Source organism: Etheostoma cragini, chromosome 23 (assembly GCF_013103735.1).
Source record: "Etheostoma cragini isolate CJK2018 chromosome 23, CSU_Ecrag_1.0, whole genome shotgun sequence".
In the NCBI taxonomy this organism is placed as follows: domain Eukaryota; kingdom Metazoa; phylum Chordata; class Actinopteri; order Perciformes; family Percidae; genus Etheostoma; species Etheostoma cragini.
The window spans coordinates 1,695,361-1,707,734 of NC_048429.1; the positions used below are offsets into that span (position 1 = coordinate 1,695,361).

Genomic DNA, 12,374 nt, shown 5'->3' on the forward strand with positions numbered 1-12,374 from the left:
GTATGACCGGTAGATAATGGCGAGATTTTTATTTTATTTATTTATATCTATATATAAAAGGACAACACGTTAATCATCGTTTCTGTAAATGTGCCAGTGTTAACCAGCCAATGACTACAGCCAACTGTAGTCCTTTGGCAAGATGTTTTGAGACCAGGGATAAACCAAATCCTGGATTCAGCTTTGGATTTGGCAGATTATCATGATTTTTGACGGGGTTTGGTTTCTGCTGAACCTTAGAATGTTTTTCCACTGAACCGAACCCTTGGCTTGCACAATGCTGGTCGACGTGATGACGCCTCCGCGGATTACGGGAAGGTGTTCGTGTAGGTGGACCGTTCAATGCAGTAGGCTGTTAGAAAGGGAGAATGGAACTCATGAGAAGAACAAGTGTTGTTTGGCAGTACCTTCAGTCAAAAGAAGGCAATTCAAGTTGAGCTACGTGCTCAATTTCATCAGGAAATCTGCGGACAGCAGCCAAAATGCAGCAACTTCAGGTACGGCCAAGGAAGGACAGTCACAGCTAAAAACTTGTGCTGACCAGGTGTGTTAACTTCATTAATGTGTGTACTATGTTAATGGACTGAGAATGGGAGGAGGAATCGGTATTTGGTTTCGGCAGAATCTTAACCAGTGGATTTGGTGTTTAGCCGAATGCCAAAAATCTGGATTGAGTGCATCCCTATTTGAGACCGTGACAACAGGAAAAAGCGAGACATTCATACAGGGTAAATGTACAGAGACAAGTTAATAAGACACTAGAGATAGGCAGAGCAACAAATATGCTTTCACAACAAGCCATGCATGAAAGCAACAAAACACAGCCAAGCCACGCACACCAGAGCCATCTTCTTGCATCATGCAACCGTGCAAAGCAGTAACAAGCAGTAATAAAATAATAAAGCATCAAAGGTTGCAGTACAGGTTAATAAGATGGTGAAATAGTTAGGGTGAACTGTCCTTTTAAAGATACTCAAATAACAGCCAAAACATACCTGTCCTTGTGTTTTAATAGAACGCTGCCTGTGTAGAAAACAGGATCCAGAACAGGAAAACATGTCTGCTGATAAATATAACCAGAGGCTTTTGGGGAAAATGTTAAAGCCGCTCTGATTCACATTCTTATTTTTGTATTCCTGCAGTTGTCTTTGTCAGTCTAAAGCAGGAGCTGTGTTTTCATCCCCGTCAACATCCACTGAGTTGTAGATTTACCGAGTGTGTCCAAATTAAACTCACTGTTGGAACATCTTCACAAGTATCAGCTCCCTCATCAGAGTCTTACACACAAATAAGCAACATGAAATCACATGTGCCCAACGGTGAAGGGGTAAATCAATTTGAAAATTATCAAATATTCAACAACACAACCATCCACATCAAAGAAAAAATTAACCAGGGGTAAAACATGGTCCAAACACATGAGACACGTGCATTAGTTGTGACTCATTCACAAGTGTTTAAAGTGGAACTATTATGTAACATTTACAGACTCATACTTGTGTTTTGTGTTTGTACTACAACAAAAATATGCTTTAATATTCAAAAAACACGTTATCTTTCTCATGCAGCCCACGGCTGCTGCTCCTGTATTCACCCTCTGCATGAGACACTCTGTTGGAGCGCCATGTCTCTTTAAGTGATTTCTCACCTTTCTTAGGATCATTGAGACCCCACGAGGTGAGATCTTGCATGGAGCCCCAGTCCGAGGGAGATTGACAGTCATGTTTAGCTTCTTCCATTTTCTAATGATTACTCCAGCAGTGGACATTTTTTCATCAAGATGCTTGGCAGTTTCCCCGTAGCCCTTTCCAGCCTTGTGGAGGTGTACAATTTAGTCTCTAGTGTCTTTGGACAGCTCTTTGGTCTTGGCCATGTTAGTAGATGGATTCTTAATGATTGTATGGGGTGGACAGGTGTCTTTATGCAGCTAACGACCTCAAACAGGTGCATCTAATTTAGGATAATAAATGGATTGGAGGTGGTCGTTTTGAAGGCAGACTAAAAGGGTCTTTGAGGGTCAGAATTCTAGCTGATAGACAGGTGTTCAAATACTTATTTGCTGCTGTATCATACAAACAAATAGTTAAAAAATCATGCATTGTGATTTCGGGATGTTTTTTTTGGACATGCACCTACGATGACAATTTCAGACACCTCCAGGATGTCTAAGTGGGAGAACTTGCAAAATAGCAGGGTGTTCAAATACTTATTTTCCTCACTGTATATGTGAGTTTGCTTGCGGAACAATGCCTGCCCTGACAGCTCTAACTTTGTCCAATTAATAGGTTTGTTTTTAAAGGCAGATATCAGATTAGTAAAATGAGAGGCTCTAGCATCATTTCATTTAGATGTACTGAGAGCTCGTTAAGATGCAGGCAATGGACTTGGAGCTGAGTTGCTTTCTGTAAGCGCTCGGTTCTCCCACAGACACGCCTCAAGCTGCGAATGGCGTCATTCATCCACGGGGATGTATTAACAGAGGGAATTTATCTAATGTTAAGAGGTGCTACTTTGTCCAATGGCAGGGTGCAATGAGCATTAAACGCCTGTGCACAAGTGTCCACATCATTTGGAATAAAAACCGATCTTGAGTCAGTTTAAGTGGGCCTAACTCACAAGTGTGTCTTTGTCATTTTAAGTCTTTCTGTGGTCGTTTGGCATCCCTTGGTCGTTTTATGTGTCTTTGTGTTGTTGTTGTTTTTACTGCATCTCTATAGTAGAATTCATTAAGATTAATAATAATAATAATAATAATAATAATAATGTGGTTTTGTGACACCTATTGTGTGGCTTGATTTAACGTTTTGCTTTAAAAAAAAAAAGTATTTTAAATACTAAAAGATCAAATGTGGTGCAGCAGACCCAACAGCTCAGCTTCTGCAGGCGGTGGACTGTAGAAATCATTAAATAAAGCTAATTAAGAAGCTACACATCACCTGTCCCACCTTTAGAGACTAGCAAGGTTTAACTCTTCCTGTGTTTGAGAAATAAATTGGTTTCACTGCTGTTTAAAACAGCACATACAAGAAGAATGGGCTGAACAGCGTTGTAAGCTGCGCTAACAGACAGCGCTATACATGAGTTATTAGCTCAAAATGAAACCACACACACACACACACACACTCATCCACACGTGCACATTCACACACAGTTTGGGAATGTAATGAATAATTCATGCAATGTAGATGTTGTGGGTTGAACACAGTTAAATGTAAGAACAGCCTGCAGGAAATCAACAGCATAACGTTTCTTGTCTGTCTGTCAGCCTCTCTCTCTCAAATCCAAATACACTTTATTTGCACGGATGATATTAGACACGAGATGAAAAATACAAGAGGAGACGCTAAGTGAGAACATACACAACCCGAACACTGCTTAACCAACTGACAAATTAGGATTCAACAGCAATGAGAAAATAGCAAACATAAACGCATGTGTGTACAGAGATAGTTACACATAATCATGCACTTGCTATAAATACATCAACACACAAACGGATGTTTTGTATATTTGTATTTTTGTGCAGTTGAATGTGTTCGTTCATTGATATGAAAAGCTGGGGGAGCTCATTCTTATAAAAGTTTAATAAAGTACTTAAAACCACCGCAGAAGAAGAGGACAAAACCAGATGACGTCTGCAATACAGTGGCGGTCAATGTTGGAGAACAAAAAATTTAGAAAACATGATGGAAATGTTTGTTTTGTCCTTCCTCAGTCTCCTCATTGCTCCTCAAAGATCTCATGTTTTCATTATGTACATCATCATCAGGGCTTTAAATTAAATATGTATGATCTGATACACCTTGAATCTTCTGAGGCCTTTTTGTATTTGTAAAATAGTTTGGAATTGTGTGAGAAATATTCGTAAAGCTTGACTTTTTCCATTCTTCTATACAGTTTAATGGGTTTGTAAACACAAAAAGTAATGCAAAGTATGACGTTAATGCCCTTTGTTGATGTTTTGTGAGGAATCTTCTCTATTTTTTTCCTTTTTTCATGGACAGGGCAGTAGAAGGAAATATGCTTAAATATGAATGCTCTACATCCAGTTTTGTGTGGATTTATTATACAGAGATTAACATCCATTTAATGCAGATTGCTCTGGTTTGATATACTGTACATAAATTATTATAGAGGGTCTGTTTTGATATTTAAGCTATTTAAGTAATTAATACATGAATGAATGTTTATGTGTATTCTTTTCACCCTGTGTGTTGAGCTCTCTGTTTTAGCTACAGGGTGAGGCATCTCACTTCTGTCTCATCTTTGTTGGGAGTTGCACATGTGCAGTACCACGGTAAGGACTACTAGCCAGTCAGAAGCAGAGCATAAGGGCATGCCACGCTAGCAGCTAGGGGAACATTAAAAGCCTTGTGGGGGACTTTGGGCTTTTTCACTTTGTAAACCTCTAACAAAACAAAAGAAAGGGTAAAAGTAAAAAAGACAATAAGCATACTATGAACAGCCTTTCTCTTTTACGTTTTTTTTTCAAGATCACTTTGTTTTACTTTCAGCTCCACTGGTTTGTTTCAGACCGTTCTGTCCCTCTGTTCCTTTCTTAGCGTAGCTTGTAATCAAAACCAAACACGCTAGGCACCTAGCCAATGGTTGTTTGAGACTTCACAGCACGGTGTTCACGGGGAAATTGTACTACAAGCATTGCTGCCAGATAAACATTACATTTTCAAGCTAAGCACACACAGCAATGCCCAAATTTCTTTCCGGAAAACAGCCCGACCTGGCAATCTGTCACAAAGCTGCAGGGCTGATGAGGGAAAGTGGAAGCAGGTGACTGAGAGCGACAGGTGGGAGAGTCTGAGGCCATGTGGACAGGTAGAGAATGGCTGGGAGAGACAATTAAACGGTGATCAAAGCACACAACAATAAGATAAATAGATAAACATCTTGACATATAAATGAGTTTCCATCTGTTTTCATGCAAGTCTCCAATTTGTGCATGAAAGAAACCTGAATGAAAAAACCTTTCCCTCCTGGCTGAGGTGGAAACGTTGATGCATTGTGTTGTGGCAGCTTTGCAAATCCCATCTTCATAAGAGTCAGAACAAATGTAGGACAATTTAAAAATGATATGCAATAAAGACAGGCAAACGTGATGATACATGCAACACTGTGATTTGCAGCGTGAACAGACTAAGATCAGACAGAACGAGTTCTCCCAGCCTGGTGTTGCTTTTTCTAAAAGTTTTCAATGAGATTGAAGAATTTTGCTGCCTGCCAAGCATCACCTGCTACCATGTTGGAGGGGGGGGGGTATTTAGGTTTAGTTTGGTTTTCTTTGATTTAAAAGTAAATGATGTCTAGCTTAAGGTATTTTGGGTTCAACCCAGGGTTTTCTGTATCACAGGAGTGGTTCAATGGTAACATAGCTGAACACTTAACCTAAAAGATATACATTTTAAACTTTGGGAATTACGTACAGGCTGTTTGTGTTTTAAGAGGATAAAAGTTCGGATTATTTAAATGGAGTTTGGTGGGTTTGGCGATGGATTTCACCCTTAAATTACTAAATATAAAACATATTTAAATGTTGGCTGAGTGAGTTTACCCTACGGGATTTCGTATAGGCTGCAGATCAGCTTATTGACCCATGTGTTGCCAATGGCGCACATCGGCTAAAGTTATGTTTTTACATTTTTTACTTGCTCTCACGATGACTTCCCACTGCCAGGTTGGGAGGGGGGGGGGCAACACAGACAGTGGTTATCAGTCCGTGATTCTGGGGGGCGGAGCTTCTGAAGGTAGGTAGCTGGTAATTGAGTTCAGATATAAATCTTTGTGCAGCACCACTCACCTATTAAAAAGTTCAAAATGTCCAAATTGAGGTCACACCAGTCTTCTCCAATCACCGTGTTTTATTGACTAAATGTTTTGGCGTGTGTTGCCTTCATCAGGGTGGAGTCTACGCTCACTGACAGACAGACTGCTGGACATGACAGTTCTTTTTAACTTTACCCAAGAAGAGAATTCACAGAGGGGACAATCCCGACATACAGACAGGGACAGGGACTGTAGACAATGATGTGTGGGTTTAACCCCCCATGTGCTGGAAGTACTGCTGATGTTCATAATCACAATGCTAAAGCACCTAAGTCCCCAAATGTCAAAGTCAAGTCGAAGTACTTTTATTGGTCTCCCTAAGGAGAACTTTGAGTAACTTCCTTAGCTGCAAAAGTTACAGACACAACGACAAGCATGGGGTTAAAAAAAATTAAAAGACAGATATACAGTCAACATATGGGCGACTCGAAGGGCCGTGCAAAGTGCAGATTTACGATTTTCTATACTAAAAAATAGTATATGGACTTTCTATACTTCTACCCTTTTCATCCATCACAGTCAAAGATATACATTAAAAAATTTGTGGTCATGCATTCATCGCTGCTCATTAATGAGCTTTACTGCGACAGGGACATATGATACTTGTACCTGTAATATTTACACAGAGGAACCCTGTTCCTCTTTCCTGTGTTCAACAACTCAAACTGTGAAAACACAACATGAGAGTAACCAGACAGAAAGGGTCTTAGCCGGCCTGATTGTTGCCTAATGTTGCCTAAGTGTCAATGACATAAGCCACATCTAATCACAAATAGGAGTGGAATATTTCCTTTAAAACTAACTCAGGCGCCCGGATGGCTCAGTTGGTAGAGCGGGCACCCACATATGGAGGTCTACTCCTGGACGCAGCGGCCCCGGTTCGACTCCAAACTAACTTGAATTGCTTATATTATCTATATCTAACAGAACAGAAGCTGTATGTTCCTTCCTCAACCCATCACATTACTGTAGAGACTGAGGTGGAGCTGTGTGTGGAAGGAAAGCTACTTCTCTGACACCTGGATTTACTCTGAATCATCGGGACTCTTCTTCTCCTGGATTTATGGATAATCCTGCAGCCCCTGCGGTGAAATCTCCTGTAAGGACAGATTCGTGCTGCAGTCCGCGCCCAAGGTCTTCTGCGTGTAGCAGACGTTTTATTTCCCCCGTCCCCTGCAGTGAGCCTGAGTGATGCAGATGACTGCAGAGTTGTCGCCGACTCATTCAACTTTATAAATGATGAATCAGGTGGAGCTCAGAGGGCAAATGAGTGTCTCACACAACACATTTCTGTTCATTTATTATCAGATTGTTTTGCCTCGGAGTCATTCACATGTGGCCTGTTGTCTTATTTAATAGGATTTCATTGAAAAGTCAAAAAAAAGTTTCATTCAGGATGTTTTTTCCTTTTATTGGCAAACATTGAATTTGATACACAAAGAGAATTTTTCACACAAATAACAAAATTATGAAGAAAAAAACACAAGAAAAGTACAAAAATAACATGGAAGGCCTGTCACAGTAAATATACAGTTATGTATAAAAAAAATCAATAGAAAAGAATAAAGACATAAAGACAAATAATAAGAAAAAAAATTGTTAATTCTGAGAATCCAGATGCTATTTTGTGGTTTTTCATTTAGTACGTACTTAAGCACAATGTTTAGGTATTTATGGGTAACTTTATACTTCTACTCGGCTAGATTTGTCTGACAGATACATTATTATACTTTTATATAATACTTTAATACAACACAAACTAGCGATTTTATGGATTAGCGCCCACAGCTGTGACATTAAAAATAACCCACCTTCCTCATATGTAAACCAGAGAACGTACAGTCACTGTTTGAGACATGTTGTAAAGGTTATGAAACGGTTACTTCACTTTCGGTTGTGCACATGACGTAGAACGTGACGTAGGTCCATTTGATCCATAAGGTTGAAGTACAATGACCAAAATAATAAATGCAACACTTTTTGCCCTCATTTTTCATGAAGATCTAAGACGTTTTCGATTATTGCCCAGGTGTGCCTTGGGCTAGCCACAATAAAAGACCAATTTAAAATGTGCAGTTTTAATGGATGAGAGGGGGGACGGGGGTGTCTGGACACCAGTCAGAATCTGGTGTGACCAACATTTGCCTCACGCAGTGCAACACATCGTCTTCACGCAGATTTGGTCAGGTTGTTGATAGTGGCCTGTAGAACGTTGGTCAACTCCTCTTCAATTCAGTTTATAATGTTCAGTATAAATACTCACAGGTTACTTTTAAGGTACATAAACCCAAGGAGACTTGGCTGTGGTAAACAGGTGATATTTCAGGAGTTTTTTAGTCCAGGGATGTAGTATTTTGGATATCTGCAGAGAGAGTGTTTCAGGAGGATGGGTCTGCAACACTAAAGGCTCTGTCTCCGAGGGTACAGAGTCTGGTGTGGGGAATGGAGAGCAGGCCAGCGTCTGAGGACAGGAGGTTTTGGGGTGGGGTGTATGGATGGAGGAGGTCAGAGAGACACTGTGGGGCCAGGGCATGGAGGGATTTGTAGGTGAGAAGGAGGATGTTATATGTGAGGCGGGACTTAACTGAGAGCCAGTGAAGGAGGTTGGGGGTCAGGGTGATGTGGTCTTGGTGTGGGTGAGGACACAGGCAGCAGAGTTTTAACATACTGGAGCCTGTCTAGGGTTTTGCTGGGGACCCCAGACAGGACTCTGTTGCAGTAGTCCAAACGGGAGGTTATAAAAGAATGAAAAAGGGTTTCTGCCAGGGAGTCAAAGAGTGATGGACGGAGTCTGGAGACGTTTTTTTAAGATGAAAAAAGGCTGATTTTGGGATGTATTTGATGCGAGTATGGAAAGAGAGAGTGGAGTCCAGGATTACACCTCAGAGGACGGGCAGATGGCACATGCATGGTAACAATGGTTGATTATTTAAATGAAATGAACTGCTATGAAATGACCATATAGATGCACTTGTGCAGAACACATGATCTAATTTCTGTAGTTCCTTTCTTGCTCCTGAACCCAACACATCCCACCAATTAGAGGAGGGAACGTTCTCGCGTAATTTGTAACGACGCATTTTGGTGCGATTGGATTTTTTCATGTGTGAAACCAAACCAAAGGAAAATAGTTTGTGGATATGTAAAAAAAAAGAAATTGTCAATGTACTGAAAGGAATCATTCTTTTGTTGGAAAACACAAATACATCATATAAAGGCGAGTAAGTGCTCCACCAGCCATCATGGCTACATTCTACCGAGGCACCATTGAGAGCATCCTCTCCACCTGCATTGCATTGTGGGGCGGAAAGCGCACTGAATACAACAGGAAAGCCCTGCAGTGCATAGTGAACACAGCTGGAAGGATTATTGGTGCTTCACTCCCCTCCCTGAAGGACATTTACACCTCCCACCTCATTTTTGATCAACTGCCCTCTGAGAAGAGGTCCAGAAGCCTGGGCTCCCGCACCCCCATACACCAGGCTGTTAGGATGCTGAACTCTCTCCCCCCTCTCCCCCCTCCACCCTCAGTTACATAACATCCTGGACTTTGGACCCAAAATGGCTGCCTTGCACTATTCCATTTGCACTACTCCACTTGTACTCTTGCACACTTTGCAACTTGTTGTTGTTGTCCTGTAGTCCTGAAAACACTTGTGAACACATTTCTGCTGCTCTTACAAAACTGGCACCACTAGCTACCACCTGACTTGTTGCACTATTATAATATATTGACTGTCTATTGTATGCATAATTGCACATTTTTTAACTCAAATTTTGCTGCTCTTAATTTCCTCATTGTACATGTCTTCTTATTTTGGTTAAATATGTCTTGTCTCCACCGTGAGATGGAGGGAAACGTAATTTCGATCTCTTTGTATGTTTTGACATGTGAAGAAATTGACAATAAAGCAGACTTTTACTTTGACTTTGACTAAAGTATTTACTAGGAAGGCACCAAATCCAAATATTTGGGGTTTATCCGGATACCGAATCCGCTAGATAAGATTCTGCTGAATCCCAATACCGACTCCTCTTCCCATTCTTAGTCCGTAAACACATTAATGAAGTTAGTAACATCCTGTGCTGTGACTGTCCTTCCTTTGCTGTACCTGAAGTTGCTGCCTTTTCACAGCTGTCTGTAGATTCCTTCATCCACAACCCATATTCTTTCAGATGTTTCATGCACAAACGTTTTAACAGCGGCGATGTTGTGTTTAAGGTCCTCGACGCCACGAGACAAATCGGCATTGCAGATTGAACACGTGGCTCAACTTTAATCGCCTCCTTTTGACTGAAAGTGCCGCCAAACATCACTTTTTCTCCCAGCCTACTGCATTAAGAGGTCCGACTACGCAAACACCTTCCCGTATCAAGGGTGGTGTCATTAGGTTTACCATCGTGGTGCAAGTGTAGGGTTCTTTTTGGTGGAAAAAAAAGTAAAAAAGCCCAATATTCAGCCGAAGCAGACTCCTGGATTCGTTGCATCCCTGGTATTCCCACAGATTCTCCAGTAACTGTGACATGCAGTCATCGTTTGACCGTCATTAAAGCAGATTCCCTCTCTGTCGTTATCAGCATGATATTTCCCCTTTTAGGTGGTTTTGGTACATCTGCTGTCCACTGTCATGTTCGAACTCATCACAGCTTTAATAATATGTTTATTTTCGGGATGGCGAGGCTGATTAGACTGCGTGGTCCATTATTTCCTCCATTTAGTTTAATTTCCTTCAACGGCTTGATGAAGAAAGCTTAATCAGTTGCTTGTCTTGCTTTACTAGAAATAAAATGCCTTTCATATTCAAATTTTAGTGATTTCCTGCATTACAAAAAGGTTTATATTGCGAGCTTTAAAGCATTTCTCTGCTAAATGTTTGTCTTTATGTCTCAGTTATTTTTTATATTGTATTAAGGCTTCCTGGGATCTGCAGTTTTCTCATAATCTGATCTGCAGGGTTCCTTTCTTCCTCTCTTGCCTTGGCAGCTCTCACAGTTGTTTTTATATTTCAGCTTTTTCTGTCAAGACAGCTTTTCCTTCAGCTGCATTCCCTTTGTAATGTTTCCCTTTTTGACATAGGAGAAGTAACTCTTTGAATGTGAATATTCAACTTATACAAGTTAACATCTTTTCTTTCCTTGAGTTTGGAGAACAGGAAGCTGGAGATCATGTTCTCAACAACTGTGTTTGGAGCCGACTTATAACACATGGCCAGTGGTGAAATGTAGGATGTAACGAAACACATTTTCTCATTACAAAAGCAATAGTTTGAGGTACTTGTATTTTACTTGAGTTTTTCTATTTTCTGTTATTTAATTTAACTCCTCTACATCTCAGATGCATGTTATACTTTTAACTTTTTTTTGGTATGACAGCTCACATTTCAAATGATAATCCCCTTAGTGTCCAGTGAAAACCATTTATCCACTTTTGTGTTGAATGTTTGTGGAAAACTGAAGGTTTATGTTGAGGAAATTCTCCTTCTTCTTCTTAAGCTAAAAAGCCTTTTAAATAACCTCTTGGATCAGCTGGAAAATAGTAGCATACAGAGCCACAAAGTTCTCGTTTTGGAGGAGGGAATGGGTCAAACAAACCCAGGAGACCGCTATTTGTGTCCTTTGTGAAAACCACAAGTCAGCCTCTGAAAACCCACACAGGTGTTTTTAGTTGTTCTGGCTGATTAGACTGATTAGGCTGATTGAAGGCGGGCCGGAGCTTGGATGGGACCTAATTAGGACACAAATTCTTTCTACCAATGAGGATGACAAAGGTGTCTTTTGTTCTGCCCGTACAGGTGCAACAGCACTGAAAATTGACTCAAGATTATGTCAATCCCTCAGTGTCTCCACACCCCCACAGTCCTGACAAAAAAGATCCAATCAGCCACATGAACCATAAACACCTGTGTGGGTGTTCAGGGTCTTTAGATGTGTTAACCATAAAACTGATGAGTTGGGAATGAGAACAGGGCTTTAAATGACATGTGAAAAACTTATAATGCGTCAACACGAAATGCAAAATGTCAGAGAAAAATCTGATTAAAAACATTGCAGAGATGTTCTCACTTTGTCACTGACTGCAACACAGATGTGTGGCAGATAAAAATAATAATAATAATAACTTTATTTGTAGAGCACCTTTAAAAACAACAGCTTAAAACGTTCTTTGACAAAAGCAGAAGCAGCACCACAGTACACATACCTAAACATACACAGCAAAAGATAAGGCAGCTCTAAAGGACAGAAAAAAACATCAAAGATGAGTGGAAATAGCAAGGTATAGGAGGATAGTCAATAAGTGGAAAAGTGAAAGAAATTGAAAAGAGAAAAAGGCAAAAGAATCAAAAAGAAAGATGAACACAGCGAGAGGAACCTGCAGAGAAAGGGACCAGAAAACTAGTTTCTTTTTCTTCATTTCTCCCTTTCAGTCTTGTGAAAACACGTTGTGTATGTATTTGTATAGGTTAAAGGTGTGTGTGTGTGTGTGTGTGTGTGTGTGTGTGTGTGTGTGTGTGTGTGTGTGTGTGTGTGTGTGTGTG

The 12,374-nt window shown here is 40.5% G+C and overlaps 1 long non-coding RNA gene across 1 annotated transcript in view; it reads right to left on the bottom strand.

The window, feature by feature from the left end:
• Positions 1–211: 211 nt before the first annotated feature.
• LOC117938988 overlaps positions 212–12,374 on the bottom strand; it is a 12,565-nt gene continuing 402 nt past the window's right edge. Inside the window, exon 2 of the long non-coding RNA XR_004655511.1 lies at positions 212–536. This is a non-coding gene — a long non-coding RNA (uncharacterized LOC117938988). The remainder of the gene's footprint in view (positions 537–12,374) is intronic.